We start from the raw sequence: 20,464 nt of genomic DNA, 5'->3' as shown, positions 1-20,464 counted from the left end.
TCAACCAAAAAATCTGGAATGGTAAGTGTTAGGTCTGATTTATTATTGTATATCTTGTTTTTCTTATGGAAAATATGTCAAAATTAGAAACAAATTACATGAAAACATCATAAATTACAAAAGCTGAACACTGAGAGCAATTAATAAAAAACATTTTTTTTCTTTTTTTCATAATTATCTAAAAGTAAGACCTGAAGACTGTCCCTAACTGACTCCTTTTTAATACACCTTCACTCAAACTGGGGGGATGGTTTAAGCAGCTCCCTTGCGAGGTGAATGATGAAGCCCAAGCTGGGTGAAACTTCACAGTGTGGTCTCTGAGTGTGGTCTGCAATAGAGCTGTCTGTCCTCAAATGAGTTCTTCTTGCATTACAGTAACTCAAGCAATTCTGGTTGTCTCCTAGATGCCAGCTCTCATGTATTCCTGGAATTAAATTCTAGACCAGTGTCACGCATTTTAATAAAAAAACATCTATTTGTTCTCCAATTTTTTTTATTCTCATAAAAAAATGTTCATTTCTCTAATTTCTGTTGCTTTTTTTCCCATGCACCCCCTGCTTCTCCCACACGTTCCAACTTGTGACAGAGATGCTTCTGTGATGAAAGAATTAGGACCTGGGAAGAGGCAGTCATGATCTGGATGCTTCAGAGGATCATCTTGTAAGTAGCTTGTCTTTATTGTCTCATGGTATGAACATGAATCCCTGTCCTTGTTAATCTGGTTGATTCAAGAGGTAGAAATGGGGTGCACTTGTATCAATGGGTTATCCCTAGGGCTGAAGAACGAGACTACCCATTACATATATTTGAAAATCTCAGTTACTTATGTTCTCAGCAAAAGCTTCTAATTTTCTCAGCTCTTTCTGTAAACTCAGCATAAAAGGATTGCATAATGGACACAGCGACTCCCACAACTACTGTTTACATCTGTCAGCTAATCCTTCCTGTGAGTCAGGCAGTGCCTACTGGGTTGGGCGCTTGATTGGGATTAGAAACTCATTATTATGATGATGCATATTGCAGCGCTGCCTGGAGGCCTCAGCAGGATTATGGCCACATTGTGCTAGACAGCATGCAGACCTAGACCCTGTGGCCTACTATTGCTAGAGCCCACACACTCTAATTCTGGATTAGACCCCATTTCTTCTCATGGCCCTTGGGGTAAAACAGCTAATCCTGTTCTGTTTCCATATATTTTCAGGGGAGATGATAACTCATTTCGTACCATCAGTCAATGTCTGTAACCACCTGCTTTTGGAGGAGAATGCCAGGATGATGTCACCCAGAGGCTGCAGGTAAATATTGCAGCACAAGTGGGAACCAGCATTTTCTCTGTTTGAGTGCCTCTGCTATTCAGTGGAATGGTTTTGCAATGGAAATTTGAGGCTTTTCCAGCAGTGCTGCTGTACCCAGAGAATATGCAAGGTGAAAAGCACAGAAAGTCTTGAGTTGCAACAAAGCTGTTTGCAGCCGTGAGTTGTTCGCTGAGTCCTCAGCTCAGTGAGTGATGTTAGAATCTCCCTTCTTCCCTCTCAGGGCTGCACGTGTCCATCCTAGTGATTTGCCCTTGTTGTGTAGCAGGCAGACTCTCTTCCTCAGACTCTCCTCCTCCCCATCCTTTCAGGCTCTAGGTGATCCTGCTGCTGTCTCAGGTGCCAGCACACCCTGTTTGTACTCCATCTGTGCACTGCCACAGCCATGCACCTGTGACTGCAGCTAGGCCTGATCCTCGTCTGTGCCTGCTCTTCACTCACTGGCACCTACTGCTCTAAAATGTTGCTTAAGTGTGAGGCTTGACAGGGATAAGCTGTACTTACAGTTTCTGGCTGACCTTATAGTTTCAGGTCCGGGTGGACTTGGCTGGATTTTATCACCCTATAAAACCTGCTTCTTGTCTGTCCTGGGTGGTTTGCTAAGGTGGCCATACAAATAGCTTGGAAAATGGCGCTGAGTCGTGTACAGGTAAAACCTTGGAGTGTTGTCCACTACCTCATTTCCCTTGCTAGGAATACTGCTGGTCAGTGGGGCCACTCTGCAAGATGGTCCTAAGGAAGAACAAAGTTGTCTGAGACATCTTTCAAAGACAGGAGCAAGGCTGGTGCTTGCTGAGGAATTTTTGAACAGTTTCAGCTTCATCTCTCTCCTTTTTAGGCCCAGAATCCTTCTCTCCAAACTATTACAATATGCTGGCATTGTTACAACCATCACAGGCTGGAGCTGGGACACATGGAGTTATCCAGTTGTAAACTTTTTTGTCTTATGGGAAATTTGAGACTTAAACACTCACTTGGTCTGCACCTCTTTATTTGAGACTGACCAGTCTGAATCACTTTTGAGAAACTATCAGTAGGAGTCTCAACCAGACTTAAGTTCCTATCAGTTTAATTAAAGAAGATCACTGGAGAGACAACCCCTGTGAAATGCTCCCATGGTGTAGAAAGCTACACTGTGAGTGCTCCCCTGAGTAATCACCATAGGCTGCTATCAGCAATGTAATCAGAAATGACTGAAGAGCTTAACTTGAAACTTAGACATCAACACATGGAAAAGATGAGACAACAGTGATTGAGGACATCCATTCTATCACAAGAGTAACTGAAAAGTAAACAGGGAAGGCACTGTAAGGTGGATCAAGACACAGGTAGGAGACTTGGTTTCATCAGGTTTTTTTATACAATATGGTCAAGGTTTCTACATACTGCTCCTATGCTATTATAGGCACAAGTCAGTCAGTAAAAGCCTTCATAGCCAAAGCAAAGTTATACTCAAAGACTTTACCATTCTGTTGCATTCTAGCTCTTTGCTTCAGCAGCTTTTGAGGATGTGGTACCACATGAATGAGGCTGGATGAGAAGCTGGAGAAAACCAGCAGGGAGAAGAAAGCATGTATGGTCAGCACAGAGTTTACTTCTTGCTTTTTCTTCTAACTGGTGAGTTAATGGTACTGGCCACAGTGGTATGGACTATACCAGGTCACCTTTGGGGACCAAAATGCATTTGATAGATAGATCTTCCATAGTTTTTGTTTTGTCTTCACAAATTAGTGTTTATAGAAACTAACCAGAAATGAGATTAGTGCACTGCTCCCATGGGATGCAGGCTTCAGGGTTTAGGCAATGTTCTATGGCTAACAAGAGCTAACAAGTTATACCTGAGTCATTCCCCTGGGTGAAACATGTCCTGGACTGACGATGACATGAGCCAGCTGAGCATCCTCATGGGAGATGACAAGTGTCGACACAGGGGCAGTCATCTCCCATTGTGTCTACCCAAGCAGAAGTTGCAGAGGAAGAGCCACTGAGGTGACTGATCTTAATGTTTATCCTAGTGGTGATATCAGACTGCCAATGAGATTAGAAGGATGACACTTAATGAAGTCCTTTGGTAGTGGGGCAAGACTTACATTCTTAGCATAAGCTTCTTAGGAAAAGCTTCTTTTACTTAGCATTTATCACTTGTAACCAATGTTTTATTGCATTGATAGCCATCCTTAAAAATATTTTAATGTTCTTACCTGTTTCATATATTGACATACTCCCTTCAATGTCAAAAATATTTTGAGAGAAAAAGACTAGACAACCTGAGTTAGACCTGCTTAGTTATGCTGACATAAACTTAGTGAAGCTTCCTTTTTGACCAACAAAACAGGGCCTAATGTACTTTCTGAGTCACTGTGTTTCTTCCTTCTGGAAGCTGTATCCAGCATATGGTGACCACAGATCTGTGGACCTTACTCAGGAGAAGCTTACACTGAGCTTAGCAGGATCTCTAGCTTGAGCATGAAATAGCAAATTTGATCATGTAGGGTAAAATAATGCATTTCCTCAAATATTTCTTTGGTCCACTCCCTTCCAGATAAGCCAATCCAGACACAATCCTTCTAGCTGAAGTAGTCCTTTTTTCCCCTTTTTTCCCCCCCTGCACAAGCTTCTCAGGTATACAAAAGGATAATGCAGTGTACAGCATTGTCACTTAACGGTGACTGTAATGTGCAGAAGAGTCTCAGGGAGTTGTACAATGAAATTCTACAATAATCTTAGTAACGAAGGGCAATTAAGAGAAGTAGTTAACCTATATTTTTCTAGCCTACTTTAGGAGTCAACTTACACCCAGGATTTCAAATACTAGTTGGAAGTGCATCGCATTGTCCAGAGGCATAATTACAGAGAGCTGTAGTTGTCTTTATCACAAAGTTTTAATTAGCAGAACACATTAAATAATCAGCTGATACAGATCTTAATGAATCATTTATAGGCCTACATCTAAGACAATTATATATGTAGCTGGTCATACATAATCATTCACGTACTTCTGGGCTTATGTGAAATGGAATATGCATCATCCTCATGTGAGGTAAAGGTGAAAGGGACAGGACAAAACCAGGGCAACAACCTACTTTAAACAAACAGCTTTTGCCTGGACCATTGTTGACAAGACTGGGGAGGAAATATGAATAGTTCTCTTCAAAATAAATCTGCCTTGAGGAAAAGCAGCAGCTCTGGATTCCTGGATTGTTGTCTCATTTGGATTTTGTGTTTTTAAATTGAGGTGGTTGTCCCACATGGACACTTTATGTGGTGCTGCTCAGGAATGAGGGCAGATGCACACCCGGCCAAGGGCAGGGTTTCTAGGGCAAGCTGGGACTCTGGTGTCTGCAAGCCATGTCATGCCACTCTTGCTGTGGCTTCCTGACAGCCTAGCCTGCCTTACATGTGTCCCTTTTTAATCCAGCACTCCTTGCCCTGAAGCATGGAGAACCTCCTCCAGAGCCACCACTGCAGACCCCTAGCAGCCAGATCTTTGCTCCACCAGGGATGTTCCCAGCTCTCTGGCTCCACCAGCTTTCTTGCTGCTTAGTATAGCTACATGAAAAAAGTGGGAAACATGCCTAAACACCCAATTGCTCTGGGGCTAATTTTAGCTTTGAGCACTGTTTCAGGGCCAGATTTTCATAGCATTTGTTTGTGACTGCTCCTTGATAATTAAAAAGACATGTATGTTGTCTGATTGGCCAAGTGAAGGGGGCATGGGAGCTGCTGGCTGTGAAAGCACATTTATTGCCACTGCCTATTTCTGCAGAGTTCAGTCAGAGTATGCACATGGCACGGTGGAAGACATGGAGACAAATCAGTTGTGGTGTAAAAGGTGTAACACATGCCTCTTTCTTCCCTTTGCCTAGAAGATGCAGCTGGTCACAGGCAGGCTGCTCTCCTTACTCAGCCCTGGAGCAGCACAGTCCAACTGATGCAGCGTCACTTGGGAAACTTGCTTTTAGGAGAAGTCTGCCAGGCTCCAGGATACATGTATTGGGCATGGTGCCAGTCCTGGATATTTCAGGAGGTTTATCCCTCTGTGCTGACCTCTATTGTATACTTGCTTCTGCCTCACCCTGCCCCATGGGCCATTTTGGTATCTGCCTCAGGTCTTTGTACAATTTTGAGCTGTTTGTTTCATTTTCTGTTTCTTTAACAAGTAGTACTTTAATGACAGATTGCTGGTAATACAATATGCCCCAAACCCCCCCAAACTTATTGCATCAAGTAGACATATTTGACCACGGTCTTTCTTGCCATGTCTGACTTGGCCTACTCTGCTTAGTTGTAGCTCCAGTTGGAGCAAAGCCTGTGTTTATCAGATTGCAAGGCAAAACCTAGCAATAAACAAACCATTGCAAATGTATACTTGAAAAGATTAAGAGAAAAGTATTACCAACCCATGTAATATTGTAATCCAAAGTACTTTAAAAGTAGCACTGAATAATTTTCTCAATTATCCATAGAGTCTGCTGTTAACAGGTTTCCCTGGTTCCCTACCATCAGAGGAACTTGCTGATCTCTGCAAAACTTCAGTTGAAGTACAGAGCTCTCCTTAAAATTAGAAGGCTTTTAAGAGTTAATATGTTAATCTCCTGATATACCACAGCAGGCATCTGGAATAGATCTTACTACACTGTTTACACTGTGCTTCCTTTCAGGGTGGTTAGAAGTGAGGGAGCACTTGTAGCAAGAGCTGATGTGGTGTAGGGCTTGACAGCATCTTTCCACACCTAGTTGTTGGTTTTGTGGAGGAGGGAGGAGCAGAGACTTCCAGTATGGCTCTCAGTATGGCTTTTCAGCTTCTCCCCATCAGGGGAGGAGGCTGTCACAGGGCAAGGGGTGATCCCATGCTCAGTTTTTCCCAGTATGTCCAAGGTGGTGGAGGTTTCCTTTGCTGCCTTCTCCTGGAAGAAAATAAGAAACCTAATGAAAGAGGCTTACTTTCTGAGGCAGAATATAGCTAGTATGAGGTTCAACCCTCTGAGCCTAGGGGCACCTATACCAGAGAAGCATGACACACGCTCCATCCAACAGGGCAGCTGCTGGGAATGCTCTCAGCACTGTGTCTGAGGGCAGCCTACGTGCTGAAACTGACAGTCACTCTGGATGGATGGCTGTAATAACTTTGCGCTTTGTGGCTGCTGCTGTTTTTATCCTCCCAATTCCCCCTGGAGGTGGGGAAGTGCTGTTACTCATTTTATAGGAAGAAATTGAGCCCTGGTGTGATGAGGCCACACAGGGAGTCAGCAGCAGAGATACTCTGCTATCAGATCCTCCTCTCTTTCCTTATCAGCTCTGTCTGATCTGGGTGCACAAGTAAGATTTGTGGAAATGGCTCCTGAGTGACTGTGAAGAGTGGGAAGGAGCCAAGGAAATGGGACGAGCCTGCTCCCAACACCAAAACTAGGCTGCCTGAAAGCCGTCAGTACACTGAAAGATGACAGCTTTGCTCCAGTGCCATGTTTTCAAGTAGAGCAGATTTTTTGCCAGTTCTCGTTAGACTTTCAGTATTGGTTTTCCAGCCACCGCCAACTCTGTCTGGGCACAGGTCCATGTTTACTCAAGCTCCACAGCCAGAAATATGGTGAGCTCTGGTTCATGCTAGTGTGTGGTTGTGCTGAATGCATCAAAATGCGTCACCAAGAGTCACCAGCTACACAAAGTATGAGCCACGGCAGGGAAATCAGAGAGTATATAACACAACACTGTGAGGAGAGTAACAGCTCTGGAAGCCAGAAACCCATTTAAAACACTCTGAATTTTAAAACCACTTTATCAGAAGGCCAGTTCCTTAAAGTAAAATGCTTTTCTTTTGCTTTTCTTTTCTTTTTTTTTTTTTTAATGCCATGTTTTGATTTCTGAGCTGGATCAGAAGCACAGTTTATTTTACAAGAGCCAACGGTACCAATTAAAGCCTGAGACTTTGAAAGCAGCACACGGGACTCAACTACACATCTTCCATTAATTATCTCTTGGCCAAGTTAACTCTGCACAAGTAATATGTCACAAGCTCATTTTCTGTCATTAAATTCAGCAGATATGACCTTGATCCTTTCTGGGAGCACACCTTCTCAGTAATAAAATGCTGTTTTATTGCAGGCACTATTTGAAGAATGCCATTTTAATGTCAGGTTATGCTGAAGAAGAGTCCAGCTCCTGCTTTTTCAGACCTTCTGAAGCAGGAAAGAACTAACAGCCTGCACTAGACCTCTTATCAGTGCAGAGCTTGGACTAAATGTGTCTTTGTTGACCTTCTCCTCCTCTTGCTACAGCAAAGAAATTACCTTAGTTTCAAAAAAGCTGACATGTAGGTACAGCTGGTATGTATTAGCACTTTGGTTGTATATTGCTGGAACACAAATAATTTGGCAGCTGTGATTTTACTTGCTTGACTCCTTGCTGTATGTGCTTGAAAAGTTTTGGGAGCAAGTACTCTGGATTCCAAATCCAACATTTTAGCTTCCATGGTGAGGCAGCTTTGTCCTGGGAAAAGTGTCCTTTGCCCCTTACAGCCATGGTCTGTGATCAGACTATTGAACTAGGACTTGCCACTGTTTTCCACCTTCAGAAATTGTTTCAGGTTTTTATGCTCCTGTTCCCTCTCCCATCCTTCCATATAAAATTCAGAGGCTGAAAGGAGCCTATTTCCAGTGCCCACCTCTATGCATTAAAACCCAGCAATGCATTAACTGCCAGCAATGACAATTTATGCATCAGCTTGCTCTGCCACAGATTTTTTCTGAGAAGGAAAAATAAAAAATGCTCAGTTTGGAATAAACCTATAACATGTGTGGGGTTGCCATTTCAAAAAGAAAAGGTGGAAAAAAGCAGGCATTGGTGTTAGCCATATCCTTGTCTTACCCTTCACCAAAAGCAGTGCTGACAGAGCACAGTGTTGAACAGGCAAGTACATCGCTCAGTCCATCTGGCTGTCCAGTGCCTCTGAAGACAACAGCTGGCCTCAAAATAGGAAGGAGGTGACCTGCTGAGTGAAGGTGTCCAGATAATAAATTAGCCCCAAAAAAAACTGAGAACAACAAGAAAGAAATTACTGCCCAAAAATTTAAGATAAAGGGCTGAGGATTATGCCGTGTTAAGCAGCCTCTTCTGTGGGCAATTATCACCAGGCATCAGCAGCAACACAGCAGATTTTCTACGGGCTCCTGGGAGGTCTTCCAGCAAGATGGACATAGAAACTGTGAAGCAGTGAGAAGCACCTGAGCCTCAGCATTTTAGAGGTGATTGTACTTGTGTGGGTTCGTCCTGACAAACACCAGGTAGAGAATGCACCACGTGGCTCTGATGGGGTCTGCAATCCTCTTGGGATGCTATGCTAATTCAGGCAGTATTAATGGAAGGCTGCAGTTAGAATTTCTTTATGTGAATACCAGTGGGTTTATTGTGGTGTTTTATTTTTTTTATTATTATAATAATCATCACTGCTTGTAAAGAATCTGCTTTTTCTTTTACAACAGCTATTTTGAGACTAGGAAAAAGCTGACTTGGAAGACTTGTTCCTCTTGCTGTGCAGGCACTGACCCAGGAAGAGCTGGATGCAGAGCCCAGCTGAAGCCACAGCAGCTGTGTGTAAGTGTGAAGTTTTTCCTCTCCTGGAGTCACAGTAAGATCAGAGGTGGGATTGTTTGCCAGTGGTTGCAACCTAATTTCAGCTTCTTGGTTATATGCACTGGACTGTTACATTTATCTGTGTGCCACAGGGACTCTGAAGCACCCCTCTGAATTGCTGTCACAGTGTGGAGGATCTCTACCCCCCCGTTCATCCACAGCTACAGTCACAGAAAAGCAATCAATCTCTTGGACTGACAAAGCTGCAGAGGCTAAAAGCTTCTATTTCAAGGTTATCAAGGATGCATATTGCACTTTGTTTCCTCCACATCCTAGAGAGCCTTTCCTAGAAGGGCTCTGTGATGTGCTGCAGCAGGGCTCTAGACCTGGTTTCCCACAGGCATAAATATGAGTGCAGGTGAGCAAAGGCTGATAATGTCTTAACCAAACCCACGGGTGAAGAAATAGCTGCTTGACAGGAATATATTAAAGTGAAATACACGAAATATTCTGATGAGCTGAAACACTACACCACTGGGAACTGTATACATTTGCAATAGACTGCATCCAGTGAGCAGTAAAAGAAAGTAAAGATTTTGGGAATAAGAGGAAACTGTTTTTAAGATGATTTCTAATAAAATCAGGCTTACAGAGTCATATTATCTCTCTCTCTCTGCTGGCTTATACCCTCCCCATTCTCCATGGTAACTTTTGTCTCTATTAGGGTCACTCTTCTCTAGCAAAGACAGCAATGATCCTACGAGGTCTGTAAATGCCAGCAGTGCATCTGGGGAGAGATTTGGGGAGACGCTGCCTGTGGACAGACAGCATTCATACAGTTCCAAGTTATGCTAGAACCATCAGCCATGGCCAAACTCTTTTTTTGGCTGATGTAAACTTCCAGTGATGGGTTTTCAACCTTTTCTCAGGGGAATAACCTCTGGTTTTCTCTGCTTCCTTGTGAATAATGGAATAATCTTCAAAGTCTAAGACATAGGTTGGCTTCACAGATGACTTCCAGGCTTATCTTAGTTTTAAGCCAGGAGAAATATTGGTAGAGTCTGAGGCTGGCTGGTCTTGCCTGGCTCTTATGCTCTCGGGAAACCAGTTATCAGAAAGAATTTTAATGACTCTTAGGGGTCATATGAAAGACCAGAGACATCAGAGGGAATTCTTAAACAGACTTGTTTTGAGCTTTACACAATGATTTCGCCTGTGGTAGAAATATAAGCCCCTGCATGCTGCAGAACAGTTTGGCTGATGGATGCTCTGGGAAGATGGTGCTGGGAAAAGCTATCTTTGTTGCTGGTTCTTTCCAAGGGTGAGTTTGCATTTGCTGCCTGTGAAGACAACCTAGCTCAAGGGTTGTGCTCCTGCCCTGTGAAAGAAAGGGCTGCACATTACACTACCCCTTGTCCTTCTGGATGGAGCTATCTCTGGATTTGTGGCTTAAAAGCTGAGTGCTGGCAAGGGAACAGAGGAAGGTCAATGATCATTGGAGGGATAAGTAAGACAGTAGCTTAACTTAAAGCTTCAGAGAGCTCACAGTTACCATTAGGAGGAACAAGCAGTGATGTCTTATTGGCATATCTAATTAGAAATTGCTGGGAGCTACTGGACTGGGCAGTCTCTTCAAATGCCAGCAACACTGCGGGAGCTGGATGTAAATGTTGTAATTGATATAAAGATGGAAGCTGCTCCACTACAAAGTGACATTTCAGATATTATGGGAATGGATGATCTGAAACATCCTCAATGAGATCTGTTTCTCTCAACTCTTTTGACTCCTGTCAGAGGTGCATGTTCGAGCTCTTCTCTGGGCAGATGGCTTCTGCAAATAGAACTGGCTTTGAAATATAAAGTTTTGCTGAATTCGTTATATGCCTTCTGACTTCAAAGCTTTGTACTTTCCACTTTAGTTTTAAATAGAGTCACTTGGCTGCTTTCAGGCCTGTTACATTGGAGGCAGGTGCTGCAGTGGATGTTACTGGCGAGGCACAGCAGTGGTGCTTATTTAGGGTACACTGAGGAGCTGTATGCCTGCCTTACCTCTGCCCACATCCAGCCAGGAGGTACATGATTCCTACAGTTAGATGGGCCTTAGGGAGCTCTCCCTGTCAAGGACTTTCCTGTTTTTGCCACTCCTCAAGGAGAGAGGTGGCTGCACTAACCTGGCCCTGCATCTCCTGCTCTCCCAGGGTACAGAGAGCTGTGCAAGGAGGAGGATGGGATGGAGTTGGGACGGTGTTTGTAACATAAATTGTTCTGCCTATCTAGGCATGAGTTCTCTTCACTGAGGACTTCACAAGAAGCTTCTTTCTTGAAAGGGAGGATTTTTAAGAACTAATCTTTACAGAGCTTTATATTGAACTGACCTCCTGGAGCATGATGGTTTTCCACATCAGCTCAGCAAGTGGATACTAGTAGTCAGAAATTACTGTCAGTATAAAGCAGTCATTGTGACTTTGCTTTCACTGTATGTACTTCAACTGAAGTGATGGGTTTTAGGTATCACGCGTCACACTTTTAAGGAGTATTGGAGCAACTTAAAGGGATACAAGTGGGAGACCTTTCTTTTTGTATCTGCTTGCTACACAGAGAGTTGACATTTTGCTAGCCAGAGGTTCTCTGGGAAAAAAAAAAAAAAAATAAATTTTGGAGACTGAAATCAGCTTAGTCAAATTGTTCATATGCACAAAACGGGAGGAGAAACGAGCACCCAAACTTCAAAACAGCTGGACCATTACTTTCAACATCCTCTGACTTGCCACAATTTTATATCAACATTTTTCAGGTTCACTTTGAAAGTTTTAAATGCTCAAAGCCAAAATGTTTAAACAATATAAAATAGTTGCTTCATCCACAAACTACTATTTTATAATTTAAAAATTTTTTTTAGAACTAGCATCAAGCTGAAAATCTATTCTTCACCCTGTTCTGGTTGCCTACAGCATCTGGGTAAGTTGGAGACAGAACTGAAAAGTGTTTAAGCAGAAAAATTAGCTTTTTAACCAGAACCTCCTCTCTCAGAAGCTGGATCCTTTATGGATGATCTAAACAAGCAGTACATTACAGCTTTCAGCACTCCTCTGTGTATTTTTGAACTGAGAAGCTTTTGTCACATTTTTGTCTTATCGGCTGTACATTATTAAAAATGTCAACTCTTTCCAAACCTTTATTGTTTCATAGGAAGGATTATTCCTAATTTCAGCCCTGGAGTCAGTTTATGTGTGGTTTGATCTTCTGTTCTTCCTTTTCATACAGATGCTATCAGCATGGACAGCAGAGCAGCCCTGTCATACAGGATTAATGGCAGAGTGTGGTGTTGCTTCTGGAACAATAATGTCATACCATATGAATAAACACTGAAATTGGGATAATTTTTCTAAATGTTTCAGCATTCTAAGTACAAAGTAATAACCCTGTCAGGAACAATATTCACTGCTGTCTCATCTGGCTGTGCTGGAATTAGTGGCAGTCTTCCAGAGAGAACACAGGTATGTCAGTGTTGGAAACAGAGCATGTGGCTATATTAGACCAAAAGCAAACAAATCCCTTGTTCATAGTATAGAGAGGAAACTTAATACTGCTTGGAAAATCAGTACTGCTTTGAATATAGCATTTGTCTTGGTTTCCTCATGAGAAGGATAATGCAAAAATGGGAGATAGATAGATTAGATAGATAGATAGATGTATATGTATTAGTATATCAGACAAAATGTGTTATAGATTTCAGCAGAAGATGAAAATCAGAGTCTGTGAAATCAAGAATAAGAGGAAGAACAAACAGCAGACAGGGAGGAAAGTGTTACTGAGTACTCTCTGCATTAATACAAAATCAAGGATTTTGAGGAGCAAAGCCTTGATGAAGGATGAGACTTAAAAATATTGCAGTTCACCTTAAAAAAAACCAGAAATAATTCTGAGGCATTGCAGGGGTGAGGGGAGGTTGCTCAGCCATTTTTCTGATTTGTTAAACAATTTGCCTCTAGGTTTCTATGCATGTTCATTTGTAGAGGTGCCAGCCAAAAGATGTTTGATGCTGAGAAAATTGCAAAAATCTAGCTCTTCCTAGCTGCCCCAAGGTCACTGCTTAGGGTGTTTAAATTTTGGAAATGTCAGTTGGAGACACTTGCATAGAAAAAATAAATGCACAATTAGACTGTTTATCCTATTGACTCAAAAACAAGTTGAGTGCTAGTCATCTTTGAAATAAAATCTTCCTCCACAAGATATTGCTGCCCAGTAGCATGTGTTACAAAGCATATTTAAGACTTCTTTGGAAGAAGCCAAGATCAGACACTGCCAGAAATCAGATATTCAATTAAATGGTCTCATGCTTCAAGCCAATATGACAGGGGTGCCTCTTAATGAAAAAAAAAAATAAAAATTGCTGCTGTGGCAACATCTGGGAAGAAATGATTATGGAGAGAGAATTTTTACATTAGCAATGTAGTTTCATGGATGTAACAGTAGGATCTGAAAAGTACAGCCATGAATGTGAGCAATGTTTCCTTGAGCACTCTTCAGCCTCCAAACATGGGAAAATCAGAGGAGAGACAAAATCATCTGTATTGAGATGACAGCTTTGCAAAAAGAGGTTCCACCTAGTTCCACCTACGGCTGTCCAAGAAGCGGCACTTGCTGGGGCTTTGAGTGTTGGTTTTAACAACAACGCAGGTTTGTGCCTTCACTCCTGCTCCCCCCTTTTCCTCATCTGGCTATATCCACCTAGAAGGCTGACCCAGGTCTGAACTCTATCATAGAGTGGAGCTCATGCCCTCCCCTTCCCCTTTTGCTTTCTCCACACTATTTTTCCCATCAGTTCAGCTCTCTGCTGCCATTTGTGGTGCAACCAGTGTCCCCAGTGTGGCTGGGGGATTACTGTGCTGGGGCAGGGACATACTCTAGGGAACAGAAGATTTTCTGTGCCTGCGGGTGAGTGTGGGAAGCACTGGTTTTTTTATTTGCCTTTGGATCTAATTTCCTTGGTTTAGCTATTGTCAAACAACTGAAAGGACTGACATTAGCTGCCTGGTTCCCATTAGGAAAGCCACTTTTAAATCCTGTTGCAACCACTTTGTTTTCTAACATGTAACTAAAGGCCTTTTTACCACTTTACATGACTTTCTGCAATTGGAGCCATGCAAACAGAAATGATGCATATGCATCTTGCTGATACCAGTATTTTGAAACCTTTTCCAAATAATTTTGACAGTGACTGCAGAAAAGCTTCCCTACCCGTAAGAATGTGTATATTGGGCTTTCTTCCAGAAGTTGTGAGGGGGGCACAATATGTGCTGCTGGATTATTTTACCAACTGAATAAATGTCATCTCTTTTCCAAATAAGAAACTTGGGCTATGGCAGGAAAATTATTTCAGTGTTTAAATGCATTCTACACATCCTGAGCAGGAACTTGGTGCCTTCATAGGGCAGGGATGCTCAGATATGTGCAGACAAAACACCATTGTATTCCTTAATGTGGCAGGTTTTAACTGTCCAATACTGTGCATGCTTTTTCCTGGTATGAATTGTCTTCTTAAAACCACAGCTGAGACCAAGAAGAATATGCAAGGCTTTTACAAAATCTCAGGCTGGACCTCTGATTTTAGGCCATATGATTGAAAATCTGAATCCTGAGTTTTTACTCCCCACATCCCCTGTTGTTCTGGAGGATGATTGGGCTATATGCTGTTTTGTTAAAGGTGATGGGTTATTACAACTGAAAGCCTCACTGAGACACATGGTCCTTCTATCTGCTGGTCTGTCACTGGGGCATTTTTCTTTCACAAAATGAGAATGTACCAGGAGCAACAAGTCTCCTCAAGAAATACGTCACGAGGCTTAAAGCATAGAGTATAAAGAAGAAGGAATCACATTCAAATAAAGGCTTCTGCTTGTAATTAGGAGATTAGTTAAGTGCTGTGCTCTGCAGCTCTGGAAAAGTCATAGGTAGCAGCTGAAGTGCCCTGGGAAGAACTAATAAGCACCCTGGCACATAGGAACCAGCCTGTGTCAAGCTGTGGGTGCTCCCTGAAGTGCAATGTCGTGTGGACTCTGATGAGGTTGTCCTTCAAGACAGCCACCACGCCAGCCTCACTGTACTTGGTGAGTGTGCCACAGATGTGCTGTACAGATGGTGACCCCAGGGAGTCCAGCTCTACATGCTGATCTGGATGCCCAAGCCAGTGGGGCTGTGAGCACCCTATGACTGCTGAGGCTGTGCACCAAGCTTCTCCACCAGTTCTTTTTCGAAGAAAATATCCATATATACCTATTCCTCTTCTTCCTCAATGTAGGACTTTGGAAAAGGCCAAGTAGTGTCTACCATTCCTGCAGCTCCATTCCTGGGCAGAACAGGGTCATCATGACTGCTGGTACTCACAGCAGACCCTGGTACCCAGCACTTGAAGCAAGCCTGTGGCACACAGCTGCTCTCTTCACCAGTGGGTGAAGCACATCTGTCACACACCCCTGTTAAAAATGCAAGACTTGGGCCATTATAAGAATTAAAGCAATGCACTTCTCTTTGACTACACTTAAGTGTCTTTTGCTTTTGTGGTAGATCCTCTAAAGCTTTAATGGGCGTTGACTGGTGATGTCTAGGGTGTGTAGAGGGAGGGTTGGAAGCAGATATTTTCTCAACAACAAAGTAGCAAGTGGATTTGGACTGGCTTTTAGTACAGCATAGAATTAAGCAGGTTTCTTCTGAAGCTTTCCTAGAAAAACCTTGAATTCATTCTCCTGTTTGCCTCTTTGCTCAGTGGAGTATAGAAGATGTTCTTTTGAGCTTGCATGGAGTTTGGGATGTTTCTTTCCCATTGTCAGCAAGCAGGACAGTGCTTTTGTTCCCAGACAATTTTTAATTTTTAAAGCTGATGAGTGCCTCACTTTGACAGAGTGTTAAACATTTAAATGTGCCTTCTTAATATCAGACTCAGATGGCTCATCTGCAGAAGTAATCCCCAAAACAAACTGAAAACAATTCTCTTCATATGCAGAAAACTTGGCCAAAACAACTTTTTTCCTTCTGTGATCAAAGCAGAAACTATGTAGTTTGGTTAATGCAATGGGGTTAGATGTTTTTTTCCTCCCTGTAACATAGCTTCACTCAGTTGTCAGCCAAGAGATATGTTTGGATTTTTCATCCCCATGTGGATTTGTGGGAACACACACCAGGAGACCAGATCAACACTGTAATAGTGCCTGCATTGATCTCATACAGTGTTTATGTGGACTCCCGCCATCATTCATTTCTTCTCTGGCATCCAGTGGCCATAATGGATTATTTTGTATAATAATAATGATAGTACTCAGCTGTTGTCCAGCATTTGCAAGGCACTTTATGTAGAAGGTCAATATAATTATCTCTGTTTTACTGTTGGAAAGTATAGGCTCAGAGACACAAAGTGATTTGTCCAGGTCCACGAGCCCTGAGAGGTGTGAGGATTCAGGGACTTCCTAAGGGAAGGGACTTTCCTAAGGAGGGAAATTCCTAAATTATTTCAGGGACTGAAATTTAGATGGGAGTCCAGATGCAGGCAATGGGTTGTCACCATCACCACGGAGCTTCTGTGCTTGGGGGCAACAAACTTCGGGCACTGTGAGTCTGTGGAGAGGCCTTGTGGTAGTCTGTGGAAACTCAGCTGAAGAAAATCACAGGATTAGTCTTTACCAGGGCCTAAACCATTTGTGCTTACAAACCGGGCCCCACCTAGCTTGTGCAGCATGTGTGCAGCAGCCACTTACAGGCACTTTCCAGCACACAAGCCCTGCCCGCAGGGGACAGGAGCAAGGGCAAAGTGTGTCATTAGCCTCATGACATTAGCCACGGTCCTTGTAACTACAGGATAAAACCGTGTGTGTGCTTAACCCGCACCTCCTCCCAGGCCTGGCTAAACTCCTGTCCTTTATTTACAGTCTCCTTCAAGCATCCAGCTGCTGTCAAATGCGAGCCCTTGCCAGGCCCTGTTTCAGGTACCGGAAATGTTATTTTATCTTTGCAACTGACATCAGCCTTGAGGTATTTCAAGATGTACAATAGGGAACTCTGAAAGGAGAAAAAGTTGCTTGTTTGGAGAGGCGTTTTGACAGGTTTCTAAATGAGATACAGGTCATTTGAGAGCTTCTGATGTGAGGGGAAAATGGTTTCCAGCCCTTCTCACTGTTTCTGCAGCGCTTGTTTCCCACCCTTCAGGCATCTGCAAATGCAAAAAATACCTGAAATTACAACAATTGGAAGAGGCAGTTTGGTAGCTCATATTTCTTAAAGTACATGAAACTACATGAATCTACAGTAGGTAGCTGGTTGTATAAAGTGGAAAAAACATAATATCTGTGTGCCCCATAAATGGTTTGTCTACTCCCAGTAATGAGAGAGAAAGAGTGGGAGAGGATAGAGAAAAGTGAGGATTATGGGTTGATTAGAGGGAAAGATTTCCCACAAACATTTTATGATTTGTTCCCACCTTCACCATGTGTGAAATCAGGTGTCTATAATAACTTTCCAGTTCCTGAAAACAGCTACTCAGAAGCCACACTGAGTTCACAGGAAATATTTGCTCTCCTGTGGAGGCCGCCACCCTTGCAGGGTGAGTCCTCAATTATCCTAAACCAACCATAACCTCGTGCAAGTGCATTCCCCAGAGCAGGGAGCTGGCCTTCCCCTTCCCATCTTCCCATCTTGTTGTGCCCGTAATTTCTGACTCACCAGGGACCTGTGCTGGACCTCACTGCACCATGTCAGGGCCCCATGCAAGGATGAAACACACCTCATGACAGAGTTCAGAAATGCCAGTTCTCCTTGTCTAGTGCTCTCTACTGTTAATCTTTAAAAATTACTATTAATCTTAGAAAAAAGAAATATATTTGCATTATATGTTGCTACATGTACCATTGTTGTTGAACCTGGTAGACTGCAGTGATGTGATACCTCCACAAGAAAAATAATTTAAAACAATATGAGTTTTTCTGGAGCTGGTTCTTACTTGATTTGAGCAAGCTGGGTGGAGGCTATTTTTTTTCTAATTTATTTATGAGCATTTCAGCAATACTTTTGGTCAGTCAAAGAATGAACAGAATGCTGTAATGGCTAAAAAAATACGGAGCTTTGATCAACTGTTGAAGAGAAATCAAGCAAAAGAAGTTGTAAGTGCTAGGACAAAGGAAAGGGATTGACACTACATTATACTGCTCAGTTCTTTAAATATTATGCCAAAATCTCTAGGTTTTGTTTTCTTATTTTCAGAAGAAAAAAAAAAAATCCACAAAAAACTTCATCTTAAAACAGCTTCTTTTTTGATTTGTCTACAAATAGAAAGTTCCCACTTTATATCAGGGAATTATTAGTCTCTTAATCATGCTTTGCAATAGGGTAGGCCTGCAGCTCACTAACACCTCCCTCAGTTATTGCACGGGGAAGGGGGGGGAAAAATCTTTTCCTGCTTATATAAGAAAAGAGTGATGTAGGGAACGTGTTTGCAAAATCCCCTTCTCCTGGAACTGGCCTGGAGGGTGGTGGTGTAAGAGCTGTTCCCTGCTGAGATGGCTGAGGCTGCTTGTTTTGCCACCCACCCACCCATGAGTTGATGTGGTACTGAGGCCACCAGACATTCTGGGAGCAGGACCTCGGACGTGGCAGCGTGCACGGTGAAGATGGGAGCTTGTGGTGCAGAGGAGAGCTATGAGAATGGCAATGTTTTTGTCTACCTGCAAAGGAACCCTTACGAAGAAAAAGCATTAAATGGGAAAACTGAGGAAGTCTTTACCTGGGAGTTTCCATCGTCAAATAGTGCTGGCTGGGAATAAGACATCATGCTTTTTTAATAGCAGAAATGTAAGAAAGCCTGAAGTGCTGGCAAGAAGCAGAGGTGTGAATGGATTTAAAGATAACCTTCTCTAGTCTTTTTCTTCTGCTCTGTTTTAAAAAAAGACCCCATGAGACGGGACAATGGAAAGCATTATGGCTTATATCTTTCCTTTCCTTTTGCACATGTGCCAGAGGGAAATGTCTTGATTTATTGTATTCTACAAAATATTGTAGAACCTGTTCCTCCTAAAATTGCATGGACAACAATACCATGAAGAATTGTATTTAAAACTTACAAAATATTTATTTTCTTCTAAAATCAGAACTGACTTTTAAATTGAAAACAAAGACAAATGACTACAACCCCTTAGGGATTGTATTCAGATGCACGGCGTGACACATCAAGGGCCTAGTGAGGCCACAGCACTTGTCACCTCCTCACAGCATCAGGATGCAGCAAGCATGGTTAGACTATGAGGCTGAACCCCTGCAAACAGCCAGCGAGTCTGAGCATTCTGCACCTTGAGAAGATAAACTGTCATTGCTGAACTACCAAGTAGGAAGAGGATTTCACTGGTGACAGACAGAGAGAAGCAATCACTTAAAATGGTAGAGTAACTTGAAACAGCTTTATGCTGGACATTCCCCCAAGGGAAGAGTAAAGGGCTGGCTTACTTGACAGCCACTGTTGATCTCAGGCACATTTGTCACTTCAGATTTCACCTTTAAACTGTTTTCCCATATACTCATACATACATCCCTTATGCAGGTTTGTCATATTTTGGATGGGAATGAAAATTACCACTGGCTGAACAGACTTTCCTTGTGTCTGTCCTCTGGGAAGCCTGCTATTCCTGTTTCTTTTGGTTCTGATCAAAACACAGTATGTATGTATAATCTTACTGCACATAAAGCATGCAAACACTGTTACGCTTTTTGGAGTGGTGTAGCACAATGTGAGAAGAACCTACACTTGCTGGCTGGGGCTAACTTGTATTCTGCTTGGCTCTCTATGCTTTTAATACTGCCTAAGGGTAAACAAGACAAAAATGCTGGTCCAGACCACTAAAAAGGTTTGGTAGCATCTTTTTATTCTTTCCATTTGTGGCAAAGTTAGATCAGTGTTAGGAAGGCTGTTTTGAACAGTAAGACTATTTAGACTTGGAAAGAGAACTCCCAGTGAAGTTCTAGAGACTTTGTCATGGATGATTTAAAGGAAAGTTTTAAAACCTGTCAAGATTCATGTAGAGATTGCAGTTGATCCTGTCTTAGAACAAAGGACAAGACCCAGTATCTTGTAAAGATAGCAAATACTTCTGTGTTGGCTGTGCAGAACTAAGGTGCAGTTGTGAGCTGGTGGTAACAAGCGCCCTTGCCTGCTGTGGAAGTAAGTTTTTAAAGCAAAGAACTGCCTTGGGAGCTCTGGCCCTGTCTCTGCAGTGAGGAATCTCATCTTGCATAGCCATTGACAGACCCATTGAGCAACTGAGCGATTACAAAGTCCTCTGTCCCCTGGCATAACATCCCCATTTCTGGCAAACAGCTGTTGAGAAACTTTCTGAGATGAAGATTGCACATGCACCATTGTGTTTAACAGCTACCAGTCTTCAGCCTCCAGGAATTTGTCAGAGCTCTTTCTGAAATAATTTGTGCTCTTGGCTTCAAACTGTACAATAGCCATGGGCTCCACAGCTTTGTTATACGAGGCAAGATTTGGTTTAGGCTGGCAGTTTCTCAGAGCATCCTCAGCTCGTGTCTTTTGAGAAATCTCA

At 42.7% G+C, this 20,464-nt stretch overlaps 1 long non-coding RNA gene across 1 annotated transcript; it reads left to right on the top strand.

The window, feature by feature from the left end:
- The first annotated feature begins 599 nt into the window (after window positions 1-599).
- LOC107204292 lies at window positions 600-2,908 on the top strand. Its single transcript, XR_001521539.1, has 3 exons — window positions 600-660; window positions 1,202-1,295; window positions 2,797-2,908. It is a non-coding gene; the product is annotated as an uncharacterized LOC107204292 (long non-coding RNA).
- Window positions 2,909-20,464: the final 17,556 nt, after the last annotated feature.

Source organism: Parus major, chromosome 1A, assembly GCF_001522545.3.
Source record: "Parus major isolate Abel chromosome 1A, Parus_major1.1, whole genome shotgun sequence".
NCBI lineage: Eukaryota > Metazoa > Chordata > Aves > Passeriformes > Paridae > Parus > Parus major.
This window is presented reverse-complemented; position numbering and strand designations above follow the sequence as displayed.